Source organism: Phaenicophaeus curvirostris, chromosome 8 (genome assembly GCF_032191515.1).
Source record: "Phaenicophaeus curvirostris isolate KB17595 chromosome 8, BPBGC_Pcur_1.0, whole genome shotgun sequence".
NCBI classification, from domain to species: domain Eukaryota; kingdom Metazoa; phylum Chordata; class Aves; order Cuculiformes; family Cuculidae; genus Phaenicophaeus; species Phaenicophaeus curvirostris.
The window spans coordinates 10,144,032-10,163,549 of record NC_091399.1 but is presented as its reverse complement, the minus strand read 5'-3'; the positions used below and the strand labels follow the sequence as shown (position 1 = coordinate 10,163,549).

Sequence of the window (19,518 nt, the reverse complement as noted above, 5' to 3'; positions counted from 1 at the left end):
GTTGTGAATCCTTTGCACTTGTGTTTTAAATTAAAGTAGATCTTGATTTATTCATAAGCTGGTGCGGTGCCCGGATGCTTTAAAATTTGTCTGCAGTTCAGAGGCAGAAGGGAAGCGTGAACCTTGAAGTCTGGTCACACTCACCTCTTCTGTGGCTCTTGAAGCAAGAGGAGATTCCAGGGGAGGCCTGGATCCTGAAATAGGGACAGGGATGGTTAACATTTAACACCATTTTATTCCTTGGCCTAAGTCTGACAAGAGCAGGAAGTGAAAGCTGTGAAGATTGCATTAAGGTATGTTATAACGTTCTAAAAATTCTTTTATCAGAAGCAGTGGGAACAGCAGGGAGGGAGGGGATCCTGCCCCTCTGCTCGACTCGGAGACAACCACCTGGAGCTCCGAGTCCAGTTCTGGATCCTCAGCACAGGGAGGACATGGAGCTGCTGGAGCGAGTGCAGAGGAGGCCACAGAGATGATCTGAGGGCTGAAGAACCTCCTGTACGAGGAGAGACTGAGAGAGTTGGGGTTGTTCATCCTGGAGAAGAGAAGGCTGCGGGGAGACCTTAGAGCAGCTTCCAGAACTGAAAGGGGCTGCAGGAAAGCTGGGGAGGGGCTCTGGATCAGGGAGGGCAGGGACAGGATGAGGGGAATGGATTTCAGCTGAGCGAGGGGAGATGGAGATGATATCTTGGGGAGAAATGTTTTGCTGAGAGGGTGGGGAGGCCCTGGCCCAGGTTGCCCAGAGCAGCCCTCAAAGCCTGTGCATGGCACGTCCCCAGTTAATTACTCTGTTACTTGGCTAAGGGTGGAATCGAGCACAAAGCCTCAGGTAATCCCAGATTAGCTAGAAGATTGCAGCTCTGCCTCCAGGGCCAGGAGCATCTCCAGCACCAGCAGCCCCTCAGGAGAATGGGATGAGCAGAGCAGGTTGGGGATGGGAATCATCAGGAGCAGGATTTCTGGTGTGCCAAGCACTATCCAAGCACGTAGCTGAATGCGGCCTCTTCTCTGACGAGCTCCTCCCCTTTTCAGTGGGTGATTGCGCTCAGAGATGCTCTTTCCTCTAAATGTCTTTTCATCTGCGCTCTCAACAAGGTTATTTCTTGTTGGGTTGTGTCATGTTTTACCTGAACCGCTCCCTTTCCTTTTTCCGTCCTGTCAGCCTCTCCGGTATCGACTCTTCTCAGCGCTGCCACAGCCCTGGCAGGCGGGATGGAGCAGAGCTTTGAAGACAGGAGGTTGCATTTGAGGAACAATTTTCTGGATCAAACAGGGAGGCTGGGGCTGATCTCATCTCGCAGTTGTGCTTGTTGGAATGGAGTGGAGCTCGGTCTCCTCGAGCAGGGCTCTGCAGAACGAGACAAACCTCTCTAGAGGTGCCTGTATCCCAGCCAGTGATGGGAAACGGCCTCAAGTTGTGCCAGGGGACATTTAGATCAGATATGAGGGAAAATTTCCTTCCCAAAAGAGCAGGGAAGCCCTGGCAGAGGCTGCCCGGGGGAGTCCCCATCCCTGGAGGGGTTTGAAAACGTGTAGATGTGGCACGTGGGGACACGGTTTAGTTGGCACAGTGGGGTTGGGCTGATGGTTGGACTGGATGAGCTCAAAGGGCTTTTCCAACCTCAATGATTCTGTAATTGCAGGACCCTACAGCAAAGGAGGCTCCTGGCTTTTAAGTTTGTTCTGTCTGGTGAGAAGAACCCTAGATTTCCTGTAGCCTGGAGAAAGCAAGTGCTGGGCTCTAGATGCTCCTCTGTCAGTGAAGACTAAGTGGTGAATCTTGACTCCGTAGGACACACGTGGGGCAGGGAGAGGGTCTCTAACACAGCAGCTCCTGAGCCTCCTGGAGTAGCAACGGTCACATCAGCACCGTCTCTTTATTAAGGAGCAAGCAGAGAATTTTTGATCATTCCGTGCAAACGGAGCCTGAGCTGCTGCCCCACGTGGCACATGGGGGGTGGGACGTTCAAAGGATTCTGCTCGGGGAGACCCACCTGGAGCCCCGTGTCCCCTTCTGGATCCTCAGCACAGGGAGGACATGGAGCTGCTGGAGCGAGCGCAGAGGAGGCCATGGAGATGATCCGAGGGTTGGAGAACCTCCTGTACAAGGAGAAGCTGGGAGAGTTGGGGTTGTTCAGCCTGGAGAAGAAAAGGCTGCGGAGAGACGTTAGAGCAGCTTCCATGGCTGAAAGGGGCTCCAGGAAAGCTGGGGAGGGGGACACTGGCTTGGGCTGAGGGAAGGACACCTGGAAGGCAGGAGGAGCGGGATGGGGACTGGAATTTGCTTGGCTCTGTTTGGTCAGGAAGGGCCACACAGAAAGGAACAAACTCACGCCGAGGAGAACGTGTGCGAGAAGAGTTTTAAAAACTAACCTCCCTACCTGTTTGAGAACAGGAGAAGCTGAAAATGAGAACTTGCGGGCAGGGCTGGTGGTGTCTCTGCCAAGACGTGCAGGCAGCGCCTGCGGCTGCTCCCTCCCCACCAACTGCAATTAAATAAGGTGATCCAGCTCTTTAATAAACGCAGCGGTTTGGGTTTTGGTGAAAATAAATAAGTCAGATGGTTACAACACATGGTTCCAGTATCACCAAGCACCTCAGTGGGGGACAGGCTGTCCTGGGGAGCCAGACCAGGCCTGGAGCATCGACTCTCACCAACCTCCTCAAGTAACCCCAGAATGGTCATCAGAGACGTTCTTTGACCTCAAGTAACCCCAGAGCCTAATTGGTGACCTCAGGTAACCCCAGAATGGTCATTTGAGATGTTCTTTGACCTCAAGTAACCCCAGAATGGTCATTGGAGATGTTCTTTGACCTCAAGTAACCCCAGAATGATCATCAGAGACATTCTTTGACCTCAAGTAACCCCAGGGCCTAATTGGTGACCTCAAGTAACCCCAGAATGGTCATCTGAGATGTTCTTTGACCTCGAATAACCCCAGGGCCTAATTGGTGACCTCAAGTAACCCCAGAATGGTCCCCAGAGACGTTCTTTGACCTCTAGTAAACCCAGGGCCTTCTTACTGTAGGTCAAAGAACGTCTCTGGGGACCATTCTGGGGTTACTTGAGGTCAAAGAATCTCTCTGGCAACCGTGCAGGGCTCTGCTCTCTTTATAAAGAGCTCTTCTGGGCTTCAATGTGTAAGTGTCAAGGTGACCAAGAGGAACTTGGAATCACGGAGTGGTGGTGGTTGGATGGGACCTCACAGCACATCCAGTTCCACCCCCTCCCACTGGATCAGGGGCTCCAAGCCCCATCCAACCTGGCCCTGAACCCCTCCAGGGATGGGGCAGCCACCCCTGCTCTGGGCAACCTAGGCCAGGGCCTCCCCACCCTCACAGGAGAACATTTCTCCCCAAGATCTCATCTCACTCTCCCCTCTTTCAGCTCAAAACTGTCCCCCTCCTGCTATCCCTGCTCTTCCCTTTTCCTGTTGAAGGCTAAGGTGGCGGGACTTGGCCCCTCAGCGTGTTCTGCTGGAAGGTCTGTGGTCAGACAAGCTCCAGCGCCGGTGTTGCCCATTTCCACTGTGGGAAATGCTGGTTGATGTGCTGGATTCACTGTCCTGAAAAGGATCCTCAGCGCTGGGGGGGGACGGAGCCAGTGCTGGGTGTGAAGGAACTGGCGTGAGGTTCTACCAACCCAACCCTTCCTCCCGCAGATTAAGTGTTGTTGGAGGGAACAGCACTTCAGGAGATCAGTGTTTGAGGGCACCCAGCCCTGCGTGTGCCCCGAGGCTTTATTCCAGGCTCTCTCTCAGCTGGGCTACTGGAGAGCGGCACCTCATTAAATTGATTCAGAGATCCAGCTCTGATGGGGAGAGAGGTGTGTGATGAATGGGGGGGTTACTCTAAAAAAAGAAGTCTGAATCCAGACTGAACTCTCAGTGTCAATGCCACCGTAAGTGCCACCAACAAGCCCATCGTCAGCCAGGGTCCCTCACGCTGCTTAAACTCCTTCGTGCTAAGGCTGAAGGACGATCTCTTCAGCCTCCTGCTTATTGTCCTGTCTAGGACAATAAGTACGTTCCTGAAGGATTCAGGAGATCCCCAGAGCAGGAGAGGAGGAGTTCGTCAAGCTGGTCTTTAACTCCTCCATAAACCTCCCTGAGGTAGAACAGTAAAGGAAGCCTCTCTCAAAATCTGCTTTCTTCAATCTCAATGTCTGTTTTGGCTCCTGGGGGCCCAGGCATGGCAAATGTGAGCCTTGACACCTCTGCCACCAGGCTCTTTTCTTCCAGTTGGTCTGTAGGGCCTTGATCTCCCTCAGGAACGCTCTGAACAGCTTCCTTCTGAGTCTCTGGCTCTCCAGGAAAGCCTCCTCTGGCACAGCTCTTCACCATTTCCTGCACCTCCACACTCAAGTCTTTCCAACTTCTCCTTGTACTCCGCCAGTGCTTCCTGCTGGAGCTGCAAAGAGAGACCTCATGTCATTCTCCAAACACTGGAGCTAAGTCAGGCTGGGAATGATATTAAAACCTACACTGAGAGAGACTGATGCGAGGAGATGTTGGCACGTGACAGTTTTGGTCTCGGCCCTGGGCTGAAGGACTTTTCTCCATCCTCCTGGCAAACTCTGCCCTCCCCGAAGGTGAAAGGGGGGAGGATCCCGAGTTGGGTCACTCTGATCTGCAGCGAGATGAATCCAGACTGCACACCCACCTTGAACGAACAGGAATGCCTTTTGTGCGCTTGGAGGGGTGAGATTTGTCTTGTTTAAAGACGCGTTTCCACCACAATTTCAAGTCAGGGGGAGGTTCTGTGGCGAGGTGAATGCTCCTGCTGGCACGGGGTGTGGGGGCTGTAGCAGCGCTGACCTAGAAGGTGGTTCTAGAGGAGCCTACGCGGATCTAAGTCATTCATACAGCGCCCAGAGGAGTGGGCGGCTGCAGTGTGTGTGCAGCATGAGTGAGGCATTAATTAAAGAACAAGGAAGATGAAACCCCTCGAGGGTTCAGGATTTATTGTACAGCAACGACCCTGAGCCTTTACCTGGCCTTCTTTCTCCTTGATTGCTCTCAGATTCTCTGCCTGCTTCTCTTCCAGTTTCTGCTGATACCTGGCTGTCTTTTCTGTTACCTTTAAAAAGAATACATTAAAAAAGCACTTAAATTTAAGTTGTTTGTAAGGAAATGCTTTAGCCAGCCCAAGCTTCCAGCAGCAAGACACAGAGTTGGAGCACAAGACAGAGATTTACACAACACATGGCATTGTACCCCTCTCATTCCCAATTCTGACCAATTTCTGCTGGCTCCAAGGTGTTTGTGCCCTCCTCGAGGCCCTGAACGAGGAAAGCAGAGCAAGAGCGAGCACACATGTGCACACGAGTCTGCTCTACAAGGGGCTGCATCTGAAAAGGGCAAAGATGGGAACCTCTGGATCTTCTCCTCCCTTTCTCACAGCTTTGTGCATCATCCAGTAGATGCGGGGGGCAGATGCTCATTAATTGTGCTGCAAAAAGATCCCTGTAACATCACTGCAGAATATTCCAGAGGGCTCCATCTGCACTGCAGCCCTGACCAGGCTCGGGGATCGGCTGCACCCTCAAGGACTCGCAGGTCGTGAGTAAGGACAATAAGTGTCAGAATTAAAATCCTGGAATGGTTTGGGTTGGAAGGGACCTCAAAGCCCATCCAGTCCCACCCCTGCCACGGGCAGGGACACCTCCCACGGGATCAGGGGCTCCAAGCCCCATCCAGCCTGGCCTTGAACCCCTGCAGGGATGGGGCAGCCACCCCTGCTCTGGGCAACCTGGGCCAGGGCCTCACTAGTTACTCAGAGATCTTGTCGCAGCAGCAATTCAAGGGGTTCTAAACACCTCAGAGCTTGCACTCTGTCTGGGAGCCTTGCTGGTGCCACCCACCAGCCACCCCTACTTTACAGGAGAGCGATGCTGGGGCAGGGGCACACGCCTTACCATTTTGATGGTTTGCACCACCTCCTGAATGTGAGAGTTGTTAATTTCTTTCTTCAACCTTTAAAGAAAGGAAATCCATGAAAACCTATAACCCACCTGTTATCTCTATACAAAATCTGTTTATCGATGCCACAGAATCATGGAATTGTTTGTTTGGAAAACACCTTTGAGATTATTGAGTCTAACTGTCCCTGCCCACTACTAAACCAGATCCCTGAGAACCTCGCCTACCTGGCTTTAACCCCCCCAGGGCTGGGGACTCCACCACTGCCCTGGGCAGCCTCTGCCAGGGCCTGAGAACCCTTTCTGTGAAGAAATCTTTCCTGATGTCCAACCTGAACCTGCCCTGGTGCAACTTGAGGCCATTCCCTCTTGTCCTGTCCCTTGTTACTTGGGAGAAGAGCCCAGCACCCACCTCACCACAACTTCCTTTCAGGCAGTTGTAGACAGTGATGAGGTCTCCCCTCAGCCTCCTGGGCTAAACACCCCCAGGACCCTCAGCCACCTCTCATAACTCTGTTCTCCAGCTCCTTCCCCAGCTCTGTTCCCTTCTCTGGACGCGCTCCAGCCCTTCAATGTCCTTCTTGGAGTGAGGGGCCCAAAACTGAACCCAGGACTTGAGGTGCAGCCTCACAGCACCCAGACCATGGGGACAATCCCTTCCCAGTTCCCTCCTAGTACCTCTCCTGAGCAGCCTTGTCGCTGGTGCTCCTCATCATGGCCTGGACTGGGTCCACTCTCTTTGCCTCCAGCTTCTTCTTAATGTCTTTAATATTGCTGGGGAGAGAAGAGAGCGCTGAGAGATTGATTACAAACCTCAAACTGATGCAGCTCTCCACATCTGCTCTCTGGAGCGCTTGACTGCCTGGGAGAGCAAAGCTTGAGCAACTGTGCAGCAGAAAGCCCTAAGTCTGCAGAATATTTTAAGTCCTGTAATGTTTTCTTCTTTTCAAAGTGCGTCATAACAAAAGGCAGGAGAAAATCCATGTGTTACAACTGGGTTGTACTGGGTTCTTCTGGAGCAGCAGGAGACTTGCTGGAAGGATTTACACTGCTAAATGAAAAAGAAAAACCAAAGAAGGAGCTATGTGGTTCTGTAGGAGAGTTCAAAAGATGACGTGGAGCACCAGAAAGGCAGATAAACTATGGGATGTGACTTGCAAAGCAGAACCCATTAACACTTAGAAAGCATTTGACCAACCAGTAGGAACAACGGAAAGAACAAAACCTCAGACCTGTGCCCTGCGTGGCATCAAAATGCTAACTACAAGGTGTTAGCTGGGCACCTGAGGCTGCTGGGCACCTGAGGCTGCTGGGCACCAGCAGAACTTCATCCCAGCCACCTCTTGCAGCACAACTACACCAGGACAGCAAGAGTGACCCATCAGTCCGGGGTCCTGCTTCCAACAGCAGAAGAAATAAACACGTAAGGGAAGCGTAGGAAAGAGAATAAGCATAGGGCGATTTTCCCCCTCATCCACCCTCCCAGTTTCCAGTGTCCTCCAGCTCCTACACATTTAACTCCCATGGATGTCTCTTAGCTGGGCGTTCAGCTGGACTGCAAAGCTCCTTGCCCTGAGAGGACAAGAGCTTCATTTCTAAGCTGTGTGACACTAGTCACGCTCCCTGAGAACCTCACTGGGTGCTCCACAGGTCTCTTACAACAGACCATGAGTAATCACTTCCCCATTCATTTTCTTACACCACTCATGATTTTATGCACTTTGGCGCATCCCCCTCACTCATCTGCTCTCCAAGCTGAGTCCTGCTCAGATACTTTCTGTGCTGAAATGAGTCCTCGGTGCTGACTCTCCTTGCCGCCCCCTTCTTGCTCTTTTAAAGCCTTTTGTTCCTGATCACATACTGAACAAGTGACTTCACGGTGATGGATGTGGTGGCACAATGCTGACTTGGCTCTTGGTTTTCACAGAATCACACAGTAGTTTGTGTTGGAAGGGACCTCAAAGCCTATCCAGTTCCACCCCTGCCACCTCCCACTGGATCAGGAGCTCCAAGTCCCATCCAGAGCGGAGCAGAGGGGCAGAATCAAGATCTCCTTCCCGAATGACAACAGCTCAGCCCTTGTACAGTTTGGTTTTCCGTTAGCATTCGTTTCTATTTATTCATCCCAAATCTAAGTGCCATTTTATTGCCTGTTGCTCGAGATCTTTAAATCTTCCTGGAGTTCCTCACAACCAGCTGTTTCTCTACTAAATGACACTGTACTATTAACGACCCATTACTCCTGGCTTGCCCTGGTTTTCTTACCCTTGTCTGAATATGCTGAATAGCCGAGAGAAAACGAATCTGTCACAAAAAGAGGAACCTTTGTCTGATTTAGCAACTAAAGGCTGAGAGAGGATACAATGGGAAGCAGGAATGAGTGAGGATTTTAGCTTCAGGACAAAGTTATTGCAAGAACAAATGGACAAGTGCCTGGCTAGAAGTCAGTGAATTGATTCTGCCAGTTTATTTAAGCAGCGGGGCTCGATTCTCTTAGAAGGCTGAGCTGATCAGTCCCTGGAAGGGATTATATATGATGGACTGACCACAGCAGACAGATGACATCCAATAACCTGCAGGGTTCTTTCCAGTCTTTCTGAGTTTGTCAGTCAAGGCAGCTCGACTGCTTGTACCCTGTTGGTGTCTCGGGGCACAGACACTGTTCTGGAGATAACAAGGTGAAAGCTCTCGTCCCACCCCTGCTGCTGGGCAACTGTGTGAGACCTTGAGTCCCATCACTTCTTCCTCAGTTTCTCACCAAAGTAAAAGACTCTGCTCTCGTGGGATCCCACCTGGAGTTCTGCATCCAGCTCTGGGGCGCCCAACATAGGAGATGGAGCTGTTGGAGTGACTCCAGAGGAGGCCACGAGATGATCTGAGGGCTGGAGCACCTCTAGCAGAGGCCAGGCTGAGAGAGTTGTGGTTGTTGAGCCTGGAGAAGAGAAGGCTGCGGGGAGACCTTAGAGCAGCTTCCAGGACTGAAAGGGGCTCCAGAAAAGCTGGGGAGGGGCTCTGGATCAGGGAGGGCTGGGAAAGGACAAGAGGGAACAGTTTTCAGCTGCAAGGGGGAAGACTGAGATGAGATCTTGGGGAGAAATGTTTTTCTGTGAGGGTGGGGAGGCCCTGGCCCAGGTTGCCCAGAGCAGGGGTGGCTGCCCCATCCCTGGAGGGGTTCAAGGCCAGGTTGGATGGGGCTTGGAGCCCCTGATCCAGTGGGAGGTGTCCCTGCCCATGGCAGGGGTGGGACTGGATGGGCTTTGAGGTTCCTTCCAGCACAAACACTTCTCTTCCCGTGTATACCCCTCCTTCCTGTAGCACAGGGCGCTGTGATCCAGCAGAAAATGCTACCCCAGGCAAGATTATTATTGCTTCATTATTCATGCATTATTACTTTATTATTCAAATACCAAGTCTACCTTTCTGACGAGTCCTTCAGCGCCTTCAGCTCAGCTGCCTGCTTCTCTCTGGCCAGCTCTATGATCTTGGTGACTTGCTGTTCAAGGGATGAAAACAAGATGAAAACCAAACCGAGATGACACACAGCTCAGGACCTCTACTTAATTACCAGTGGATTTAGCTTTATCCCTCCCTGTGCCAAATCCCAGAGGGCAGCTCATTTCAGAGGCTCTGTGCAAACCCATGCACCATGACAGCGAGGTCAGATGTGCCCACAGACCATATCGTGCTTTCAGAGTGACCTACCAAGGCCAGAGGCTGCTCTACGAGCCATGTCACCGCCCCTAGGCTACCTTTATGGTCAGTTCCTTCTCTCTGTGTAAGAGGCAGCACCAGATTCGCTGTGCTTTTGGGTTGATGGGAAACAGCAACAGATCCTACCTTCTAAACAAGAGGCTGAGCCTTCTCGTGGGAGCTCCTGGCAGAGCCAACGTGCAGTCGGACTTGCCTGCAGAGACAGCCCAAAAGGGAAAACCCCGCCTCTCCAGCTTCAGGGTTGGATTTCCTTTTTGTAGCCTTGCCCACTACATCTCACAGTCTTTGACAGAGTGAGACAAGGATGTCTTATTCCTTTGGTTTCTCTGCCGATAAGCATGACTTCCAGGTAAAGCTGCTTCTCGAGAGCAGGTTTTCTTCCCTCTCAGGGTTGACACACGCTAGACCAGCCAGTCTTGGAGACAGCTTGCCAGGTGCTTGTCAAGCCAAAGTGCACCAGGGGACCTAAGACTTAAGACATGATGCCAGGTCCTTTGGAAAAGGCCTTCAAATCCTGGAACTGTCCCCCTTTCACTGGAAGAGATGCCCTATCCCATATTTCTCATCTCCACCTTGTGGGCTGCACCTTGTCTACAGGCATTGCTGTATCTCTTGCTGGAGAGGTCCAAGGGTGTGGGAAGCACCGATGAGGTTTCAGGACTCACTGGTGACACCACGCGTGGACGCTTAAGTCTTTTACCAAGCCAAACAGCAAACACTTCCTGGATTCCAAAAGGAATGAAATCCAGGCCTGCTAAGAGGTGGTCCCTGGAGGTCTGCTAAGAGGTGGTTCTTCAACACGCCTGCGTGTCACCTGGCTGGTGGCACAGCAAGTGGGAGCCGTGAGAAGTGTGGTACAGCCTCACACACCCAGAGATGGGGCACTGGCAGAGCACAAAGCCAATAAAGACCACGTTAACCACAGGCCAGGCTCTCAGAGGAGTTGAAGATGGAGCCTGATGTGCTCCAGGGCAGCGCTGCTCAATTCCTCTCAAATTACAGACCTATAAAAATGTTCCTGTTGGATTTTTGCTGCTTCTAACAAGTAAGAATCAGTGTCTACAGTCTCAATTATCTTGTGTGGACCTGACAGTGGTTCTGAGAGGGGGTTTCTGCCCTGTGGCTACATTTCCAAGCTCACGGTTTAGTGAAGAACTCAGTTTTCAGGCTCTCTTTGCTCTCCTGGTTACATTTGCTGTTGGCTCTCATGGTCCTTACCTCTGTGGCGTGTTGCTCTTTCTGGAGAAGAAGAGGAGCGGCTGAGAGAGCTGGGGGTGTTTAGCCTGGAGAAGAGGAGGCTGAGGGGAGACCTCATTGCTCTCTACAACTCCCTGAAAGGAGGTTGTGGAGAGGAGGGAGCTGGGCTCTTCTCCCAAGGGACAGGGGACAGGACGAGAGGGAATGGCCTCAAGCTCCGCCAGGGGAGGTTCAGGCTGGACATTAGGAAAAAGAATTTCTTGGAAAGGGTGATTGGTCCCTGGCAGAGGCTGCCCAGGGAGGGTGTTGAGTCACCTTCCCTGGAGGGGTTTAAGGGATGGGTGGACGAGGTGCTGAGGGACATGGGTTAGTGATTGATGGGAATGGTTGGACTCGATGACCCATGTGGGTCTCTTCCAACCTGGTGATTCTGTGATTCTATGACAACTGCAGCCAGAGGAGCAAAGCTCTTATGAACTCCCTGTGCCGATGAGAGCGGCCCAGCTTGTGTAAGACCATGGGACCCCAAGCTCTGTTCTCCTCGAGACCTGCTGTGAGTTCAGCCTGAGAGCTTGTCACGCACTGCGGCCGTGGGGCAAATGGTGCCACAGGCAGGGAAACCAGGACCCCAGAGACACATGGGATTGGTCTTTAGTGCTGACTACAACACGCAGGGTCGGGTCAGGTCTTTTTTAAGTTGCAAGCCAGGCTTTGTCTTCATCACACTCAGAAATTTGGGAGAGGGAATGCGAGATGACTGCCAAGGCCACAGGAACAGCACGAGAGGAGTTACCTGTAATCTGTGTCACTTCTATCACACTTTCATCCTTGGTGAAAGCTGCTGCTCCTGAAATCACAAAAGAGGTTCCTGTTTACGTTCTATCCTGGACTTTCAGGTTGAAAACAGACACTGAAGGGAATGTGGGCCATGGGAAGGATGTTGGTGTGAAGCCACAGGAACTAATTAAGCTGCCGAGATGCTAAAGTGCTTGGGAACTTTGTTAACAGGCACAGCAGAAAGGGAACAGGATTCTCTGCCTTTGCAGAGAGCCTGCCCGAGCTGAACATTGCTGGTGGTGGCTTAGAATCAGAGAATCATGGAATCGTGCTTCTTAAACCTAGTAATAAATTATAGAATTGTGGAAGTTTTGGCTTGGAAGGGACCTCAAAGCCTATCCAGTCCCACCCCTGCCATGGGCAGCGACACCTCCCACTGGATCAGGGGCTCCAAGCCCCATCCGACCTGGCCTTGAATCCCTCCAGGGATGGGGCAGCCACCACTGCTCTGGGCAACCTGGGCCAGTTTCAGAAGTCTAAAGTGTTTCCAGGGGGATCTAAACATACTTAAAATGTTAGAAATCAACAACAAAGTACAGAAAGAGACCCTTGAAAAGAACAACGAAGAGGTGAAGAACAGTAAGATACGGTGGGATAAAACAAGCCATTTGTCTCAGAAATATCCATATTATCCTGTCTTTGCTCAAACTCATCAACCTGCCATTTCACACTGAAGATGTGGCTCTGCCATGAGTCAGTTCTTCTATGGACAGTGGTTTCTCTTAACATAATTTTCACCCAGGGAACTCTGTGCTGAACCTGGAAAACGGAGGTTGCCCATCAGAGCCTTCAGGATCATCCAGGATCACACAGGGAACAGCAGCGCTACCCTGGCCCTGCCTTGGAGGGGAGACACAATGCTTGTGCTGGCTGGGCCAGCAACCCGTCTCCTGGTGGTCTCAGGGGTCTCACCTGGCATGACTTTTTTTTTGTGGATGAAAAGCCCTGTGCATGTCACACTTGCCCCAGCCACAAGAGTCCCAGTAACTACAACTTCTCCCAATAATTCCAAGCTGGTGACTTGGCTTGAGAGGTTCTGACTCCATTACCAAGGATCCTCACCCTCCAGCGCTGTCTTTTTCCAGCCTGTTGAGTGCACAGGCTTTCCCTTCTGCTTTGAGGTCCCCTCAAACCCACACCTTTACCTGCAGGCCCATTTGAAACAGGAATGCTGCATCTCCCAGCAGAGTCTGGTATCCCATTACTTTCAGCAGATGAGAGGTTCTTCTGTGGGCCAAGCCTCTAAAACAAACATCAACTCCATTATTTCAGGCTGGAAACATGCAACCTGTTTAGAGACAGCAAAAGAACCTGGAAGAGCTTACGTCCACTGAGCCATCCTTCAGCTTAACTGATCTCTTGTATTGCAGGCTGAAGAACTTAATGGGGTTGGAGAGCCCAATTGTGGAAGTTTTGGCTTGGAAGGGACCTCAAAGCCTATCCAGTCCCACCCCTGCCATGGGCAGCGACACCTCCCACTGGATCACGGGCTCCAAGCCCCATCCGACCTGGCCTTGAACCCCTCCAGGGATGGGGCAGCCACCACTGCTCTGGGTAACCTGGGCCAGGGTCTCCCCACCCTCACAGCAAAACATTTCTCCCCAAGATATCATCTCCATCTCCCCTCGCTCAGCTGAAAACCATTCCCCTCATCCTGTTCCTGCCCTCCCTGATCCAGAGCCCCTCCCCAGCTTTCCTGGAGCCCCTTTTAGACCTGGAAGCTGCTCTAAGGTCTCCCCGCAGCCTTCTCTTCTCCAGGATGAACAACCCCAACTCTTTGCACCTGTCCTCATATGGGAGGTTCTCCAGACCTTGGATCATCTCCGTGGCCTCTTCTGGTTTCGGGGGTGGTTTGACCATTTCCTTTTGAAAGGGAAAATCCCTTTATCCCAGCACCAGCAAGAAACAGGGAAGAACATGCCTACGCTCCCTCGAGCCCTACTGCTGTCAGGCTCTGATAGTGACCACCTCCACGCTCCCCCTGCCACTGGATGAAGCAGGAAAGAGATGACCCCATGCCAAACGGGACACAGTTACACCCGCTCTGCCTCAGGTGCGTGTGCCTCGGCCCCTACAGGGATCCAGTCACAGCCACAGCGCAAGCATCCAGCCTCTTCCAACAAAAGCAAGGGTGTGACAGGATGCTGGCACGCACTCAGGTCCCAGCCTGTGCAGGAATTAAGGAAAGCAGCCCTCGGGGCTGGAAAATTGCTGCTGGATCACAGTTTGGATAAAGCCAGAGCAACCCTCACGTGCATCCTACCTGCCCAAGTGTCGGGAACGTAGTCCTTTACTTCCAGGTACACGAACAGAGAAGGCATGGTGAGCGGCATGTTGCTTTCACTGCGGAGACAAACGTGGTGGTAGCCTGGAAGCAGAAAGCAGAGGAGGTGAGCTGGGTTAATCCCTGTCCTGTCTCGTCCACGTGCTCCAAGTGCAAAACAAATTCCATGCGGATGCATCATGGAATGAAGCCAAGGCTGTGACAGGATGAATTTGACGCCTCCACTGCTGACAGGAATGGAGATGAGGAACATCTGCATGTTTTGCCTCTTCTTCACAGCTTCCAGTGGAGAGACTTCAAGGGTGCAAAAGCTGAAGGAATTGTGACCGTGCTTACCTGAATGCACTGCAATAACGGGGATGATGCGATGTCCAATGAACTTCCCTCCTTCCTCCCAGGCCACAATTTTGAGTCACGCCAACTCAGGCATCATGATCTAAGGGAAAAACAGAGTAAGGCACCAGCATCCTCACCTCTCACTCCTAACAGCAAACCAGCTTCGCCAAGGAGAACTTAATTCTCTCCTCCTTCCATCAAAGCACGGCTGCCTCTCCAAGGAAGACCCTGCCTATTTAGTTTACCTAAAGAATAAACGGGGAGAACAAGCCTCCAAACCTCAGCTTCCATGAACCAATTCACCAGTGAAGGGAATGAACTTGTCAGAAGGGCTCCTCCCTCCTCCCCGGTTTTCTTCTCCCACAAAATTAATTAAAAAGTATTCTGCTGGATCTGAAGCCTGGAAAGTGTGTGGAAGAATCACAAAATGGTTTGGGATGGTTTGGGACCTCAAAGCCCACCCAGTCCCACCCCTGCCATGGGCAGGGACACCTCCCACAGGATCAGGGGCTCCAGACCCCATCCAACCTGGCCTTGGACACCTCCAGGGATGTGCAGCACAAACTTTTGATGCCTGATATTCCCAGAAATCATAGAATCATAGAATAACCAGGTTGGAAAAGACCCACTGGATCTTCGAGTCCAACCATTCCTATCAAACACTAAACCATGCCCCTTAGCACCTCATCCACCTGTCCCTTAAACACCTCCAATGTTCCCGTGTCCATTCAGGGAACTATTGATGGAGAGTTGCTTGGGCCAGTGTGGTTTGGATATCGTCAAGAGAACACCACACATCACCTCGTGTGTCTCAAGCCATGACTGAGCTCTCCAGAAGCCAGTCCCTGCCATCACCACTGACCCCTCAGGAGGCAGCACTTGTGGCCAGCCAAGGATTCTCTGTCTAAATGACTATCAAATGCTATTACCTTTTCAAAAACAAAAGCCTCCTCTTTCCACACAGGGTTAATGGAGTTGGCAGTGGAGGTCGGTTTGGTTCTGTATTTGCGTTTCGTGTCCCTGGGGAACCCAAACAGCTCCACTTCCACATAAGTCTTCACACTGTGGTCTGAGAGGAACTGGCCAGAGAGTATCTACCAACAAGAAGAAACAGAATTAGAAACTGCTGAAAAGAATTAAACAGAAGACCTCACCCATTCCTTCATCCCAAAGTCAAACCATTCCCACCCCAAACCATCGTTCCTGATGCAGCTTCCAGTCCACAAGAGGCTTTTCTTTCACTTCCACCCATGTTTCTTGCTGCAGCGCTTCCTCCAAGCTCCCCGCTCCCCATCACCGCAGCCTTGGCTACTTCTGTGTGGCAGATGGTAATTTTCCATTTTCATGTGATGATGATTGATTTAAGATAGCGAAAAGGCTGGGAATTGCCATGGAAACCCTCTGCCACAGGACTCTACGGGCTCATTTGCCCCCAAGAGCCCTGCTGAGTAATACATAGCAGGGATGGAGATGCCAGTTCTGTCCGCGGTGCCAGGAAGCAGCTGTCAGGGAGGAACAACCGCGCCACTTGTACTTGCCGTGACAGACAGGGTACTGGCCACCACCACGTCAATGCGGTCCACGGAGAAGGGGTCAAACTGCTTGTCCGGGCGCCACATGAAATCGTGCTTGAGCAGATACCCACACTGGCCGTTGAACACAAAGAGGGCCATGTTCTGCTGCATGGGGACATCTGAGATACAGAGGAGACACCGAGGAAAATGTCACCTCCTCAGGTGGCTACCAGGGAGCTGGAAGACGATGTACGTCTACAGCCCCTGCTCGCTAAAGGCTCACAAAGCTGTTTCAAAAACTAATTAAGCCTCTCGGCACCCTATGGGGAGGAATATCACAGCAGCTGTGGTGAGAAAGGTGAGGCGTTTGCTGATGCCTGCACCATAAAGCACGAGTGGAATGAAACCAAAACCTACTGGTGTGGTTTGAGCTGAAGCAGAATCAGTTTCTGACTTCAGCAAAGTCTCGTCTGAGCAACTTCAGTTTCTGAATGATAACTGCATGTTTTTCAGATGGCTTCTCTAGCAGTGATCACACGGGGCACAGGGATGCAGAAAGGCCAAGGCTTGTTCTTATTCCTACGGAAACCAAGGCCACCCTGAGCTGATGGAGCTCAAAGAGGTGAAAAAGGTCACACGTGCAGGGAGGGGTGGGCAGGAGAGGTGACCCCAAACAGACCAGCAGAGGATTCCAACCCATACACATCCTACTTAGGATGAAACAGAGATCATGAGGGCCTCGCCCTCTTTTGCGACGGCAAACGCCCAGCGAGAACCTTGCCTGTCTATTTACTCCTGACCCTGGATCCGTGCAGTCCCAAATCCAGCTCCTGAGGCCAGCTACCTACCCCAGACCCTTCCCCTCGTGTCTGCTCTGCGGCATTTGTGGGGATACAGTCAGTGAGGAGTCGGGGCCTGATGTCATATAGTTCTAGATATTTTATTATTTCCTGGTTATTTTCTGTCTTATTATTATTATTTCATTAAAGCTGCAGTTTTAGTTTCTAACCCACAAGTCTTCTCTTCTCATTTCCCTTTCCCTGGGGGTAGGAGAGGAGGGTATCGGGTGCTCAACTGCTTGGTTTTAGCTGCCAAAATCAGCCAGGCCAGGGCTAAACCCTGACACTCTGCTTTAAGAAGCACCTGCTGTTTTGGGTGTGAAGTCAATAGTTGTCTGAACTTCTCTGCTCCTCACTTTAAGCCTCCTCTCAGACCATGCTCTCCCCTTCCAGTTCTCTTGACAACACTGCCTTGTGCTTTCTGCACTTGTCTTGACTACGAGATCCTCTTTGTAACCAATCTCTCACTCTCTCCCTTTTAAAGTTGATTTTTTTAACCCTACAGCTGGTCCTGCACACTCTGTACACAAGACACTCCCCTGAGGAGAGGAGTAAAGAATAGCTTACTCTGGAGGCTTTTCTCTACTTCTCGTGCTGCTTGTGCAGCAAAGAAAGGCTTTTCTGCCCCGTTCAGGTCAAAGTAGCGGAAATTATAGCCCAGACGGGCCAGTGCCGTAGCCAGATGGAGCCCTGCCAGCTGCTTTCAAGAGAGGGAGCAGCTCAGGAGGAGTAGGAGCTTCTGATGCATTCGTGCACATTATTCTCTCTGACATCCCATAACAGGACAGCCAGAGAAGGCACCTGGATGCTGGGTGAGAGGAGAACGTGTCTGTGTGCGTGCACCAGTGGGACCAGCATCCGTGTGTGCTGGGCCTAGAACAGAGCTTTTGGTCTGCAGGAGATGGAGTCAAGGAACAACACTCTGGGAGAAGGCAGGCAGAGTAAATGCACCCAGGGGAAAGGCAGCAGAAGGGAAGAGCAGCAGAGGAAGAGACAGGGAAGGCGAGCACGCAGCCTCACCCACCCAGCAGCTGGAAGCCAACATGACGCTCACCCATCGTCTGGAAGTTGAGGGCCACCATCTGACAGCCGACGTTGCAGAACATCTGGGGCATGTAATTGGAGGAGTCCATCTGGGTGCCTTTGGGGTAGATTCGGCTCATCTGTCGCTTGTTGTATCTACAGCCGCTCTATCAGAAACAACTCTGGAGAACTCATCATGTACCCTGGGGCTGGCTTGTGCATTCAGATTGTGAAAATTGTTTAAGTTCTACTACCAAATGCTCAGAGCCTTCCAGACAAGAGAGGCCCCAGCAACATCAGGCTCCCTTCCCATGCCCTTTGCACTCAAGCAGCCTTGGTGTTCACTACAGCAGAACATATCCTCTCAAGAATCTCTCTGAATCGGTCCCAAGCCACTTTGGAAGATCCTACCTCTCCAGCACCAACCCACTTTACATCCCTAACGAAGAGTTCACCTGGTTCTGGAACCAGAAGCCAGCTAGATATTCCTCAGCCTCACGCAATCCTCACAGGACCCCATGCTCCTTATAAACAACTCAGTTGGACAAAGGCTGCCAAAAGGATACTCCACAAATTGTACTGGAAACTTGGTTAGCAGATCATAAGCCTTCAGTTCAGTAAAGGAAGAGATGACATAGCTGCGGCTCTTCTCTAGAAAAGGGAGATAAGAAAATGTTTAGAGGAAAGGCATTTGCAGGCCCCCATTCTGTGTGTGTGGATTGACAGACCCAGCAAGCACTTGGCCCATTTATTACCACTTTCTATAGGATCCCGTTTCCTATCACAGAATCCTGGAATGGTTTGGGTTGGAAGGGACCTCAAAGCCCATCCAGTCCCACCCCTGCCATGGGCAGGGACACTTCCCACTGGATCACGGGCTCCAAGCCCCATCCAACCTGGCCTTGAACCCCTCCAGGGATGGGGCAGCCACCCCTGCTCTGGGTAACCTGGGCCAGGGCTTTGAGGTCCCTTCCAACTCATTTTCTATGATTCAGTGATGGAATTACTTGGGATTCTGAAAGGACTGAGTTGACTTACAGGCAGAGACTTCAAAGGAGTCGAATTTGATCGGCTGTATATAATTAACCAGGCTGGACATCTCCTTGTACGCTGTCACTTCCAAACCAGCAGTGCCCTGTGCAGAAAACAAAACCCAAGAGAAGATGAATGTACAGACTCGTCCTGGAGATGAAACAAAACACTCTTGGGCTTCACAACCAAAGGACTCTGGTGGCTGCCCTGACCAAGCGTCCCCTGCAAAAGCAGTGTTGTGTGGGGGAAGGAAAGACCCCATTTTGGGTTCATCTCTATTCAGTGTGGTGAGGCCCCAGAGAAAGCTGGTGGCCAGGAAAAAGACCAGAAAGGTACAGAAAATCAGTGACAGTACCTCATCTGACTGCATCTTTTTAATTTCCTCTTCATCCAGGTTTCTGAGAGGCTCCTCCTCTTGCTCTGGTTCCTTTTTGGCCACATCACCTGCCCAGACTGAGCACATGCAGCCCAGGTCAGTGCTTTGTATCACAGAATCACGGAATGGGTTGGGTTGGAAGGGACCTCACAGACCATACTGTCCCACCCCGGCCATGGGCAGGGACACCTCCTGCTAGATCAGGGGCTCCAAGCCCCATCCAACCTGGCCTTGAACCCCTCCAGGGATGGGGCAGCCACCACTGCTCTGGGAAGCCTGGGCCAGGGCCTCCCCACCCTCACAGCAAAACATTTCTTCCCAAGGTCTAATCTACTTCTCTGGGAAAAATAAGGTTCTATAAACTTTTAAGAACCTCACAGTGAAGAACCGGCCATGGTGAATTTGTGGTTATGAGAGAGTTACAAGCAGTAAAAAGTCATCCATCAAAC

At 51.6% G+C, this 19,518-nt stretch overlaps 1 long non-coding RNA gene and 1 pseudogene across 1 annotated transcript; both read right to left on the bottom strand.

Annotated features, from left to right (window-relative positions):
- Positions 1-4,099: 4,099 nt before the first annotated feature.
- LOC138723291 (1-phosphatidylinositol 4,5-bisphosphate phosphodiesterase beta-2-like) lies at positions 4,100-19,156 on the bottom strand (annotated as a pseudogene).
- LOC138723136 (uncharacterized) lies at positions 11,622-13,071 on the bottom strand. Its single transcript, XR_011337820.1, has 3 exons — positions 12,991-13,071; positions 12,811-12,907; positions 11,622-11,675 (listed from the first exon to the last, which is right to left on the bottom strand). It is a non-coding gene; the product is annotated as an uncharacterized lncRNA (long non-coding RNA).
- Positions 19,157-19,518: the final 362 nt, after the last annotated feature.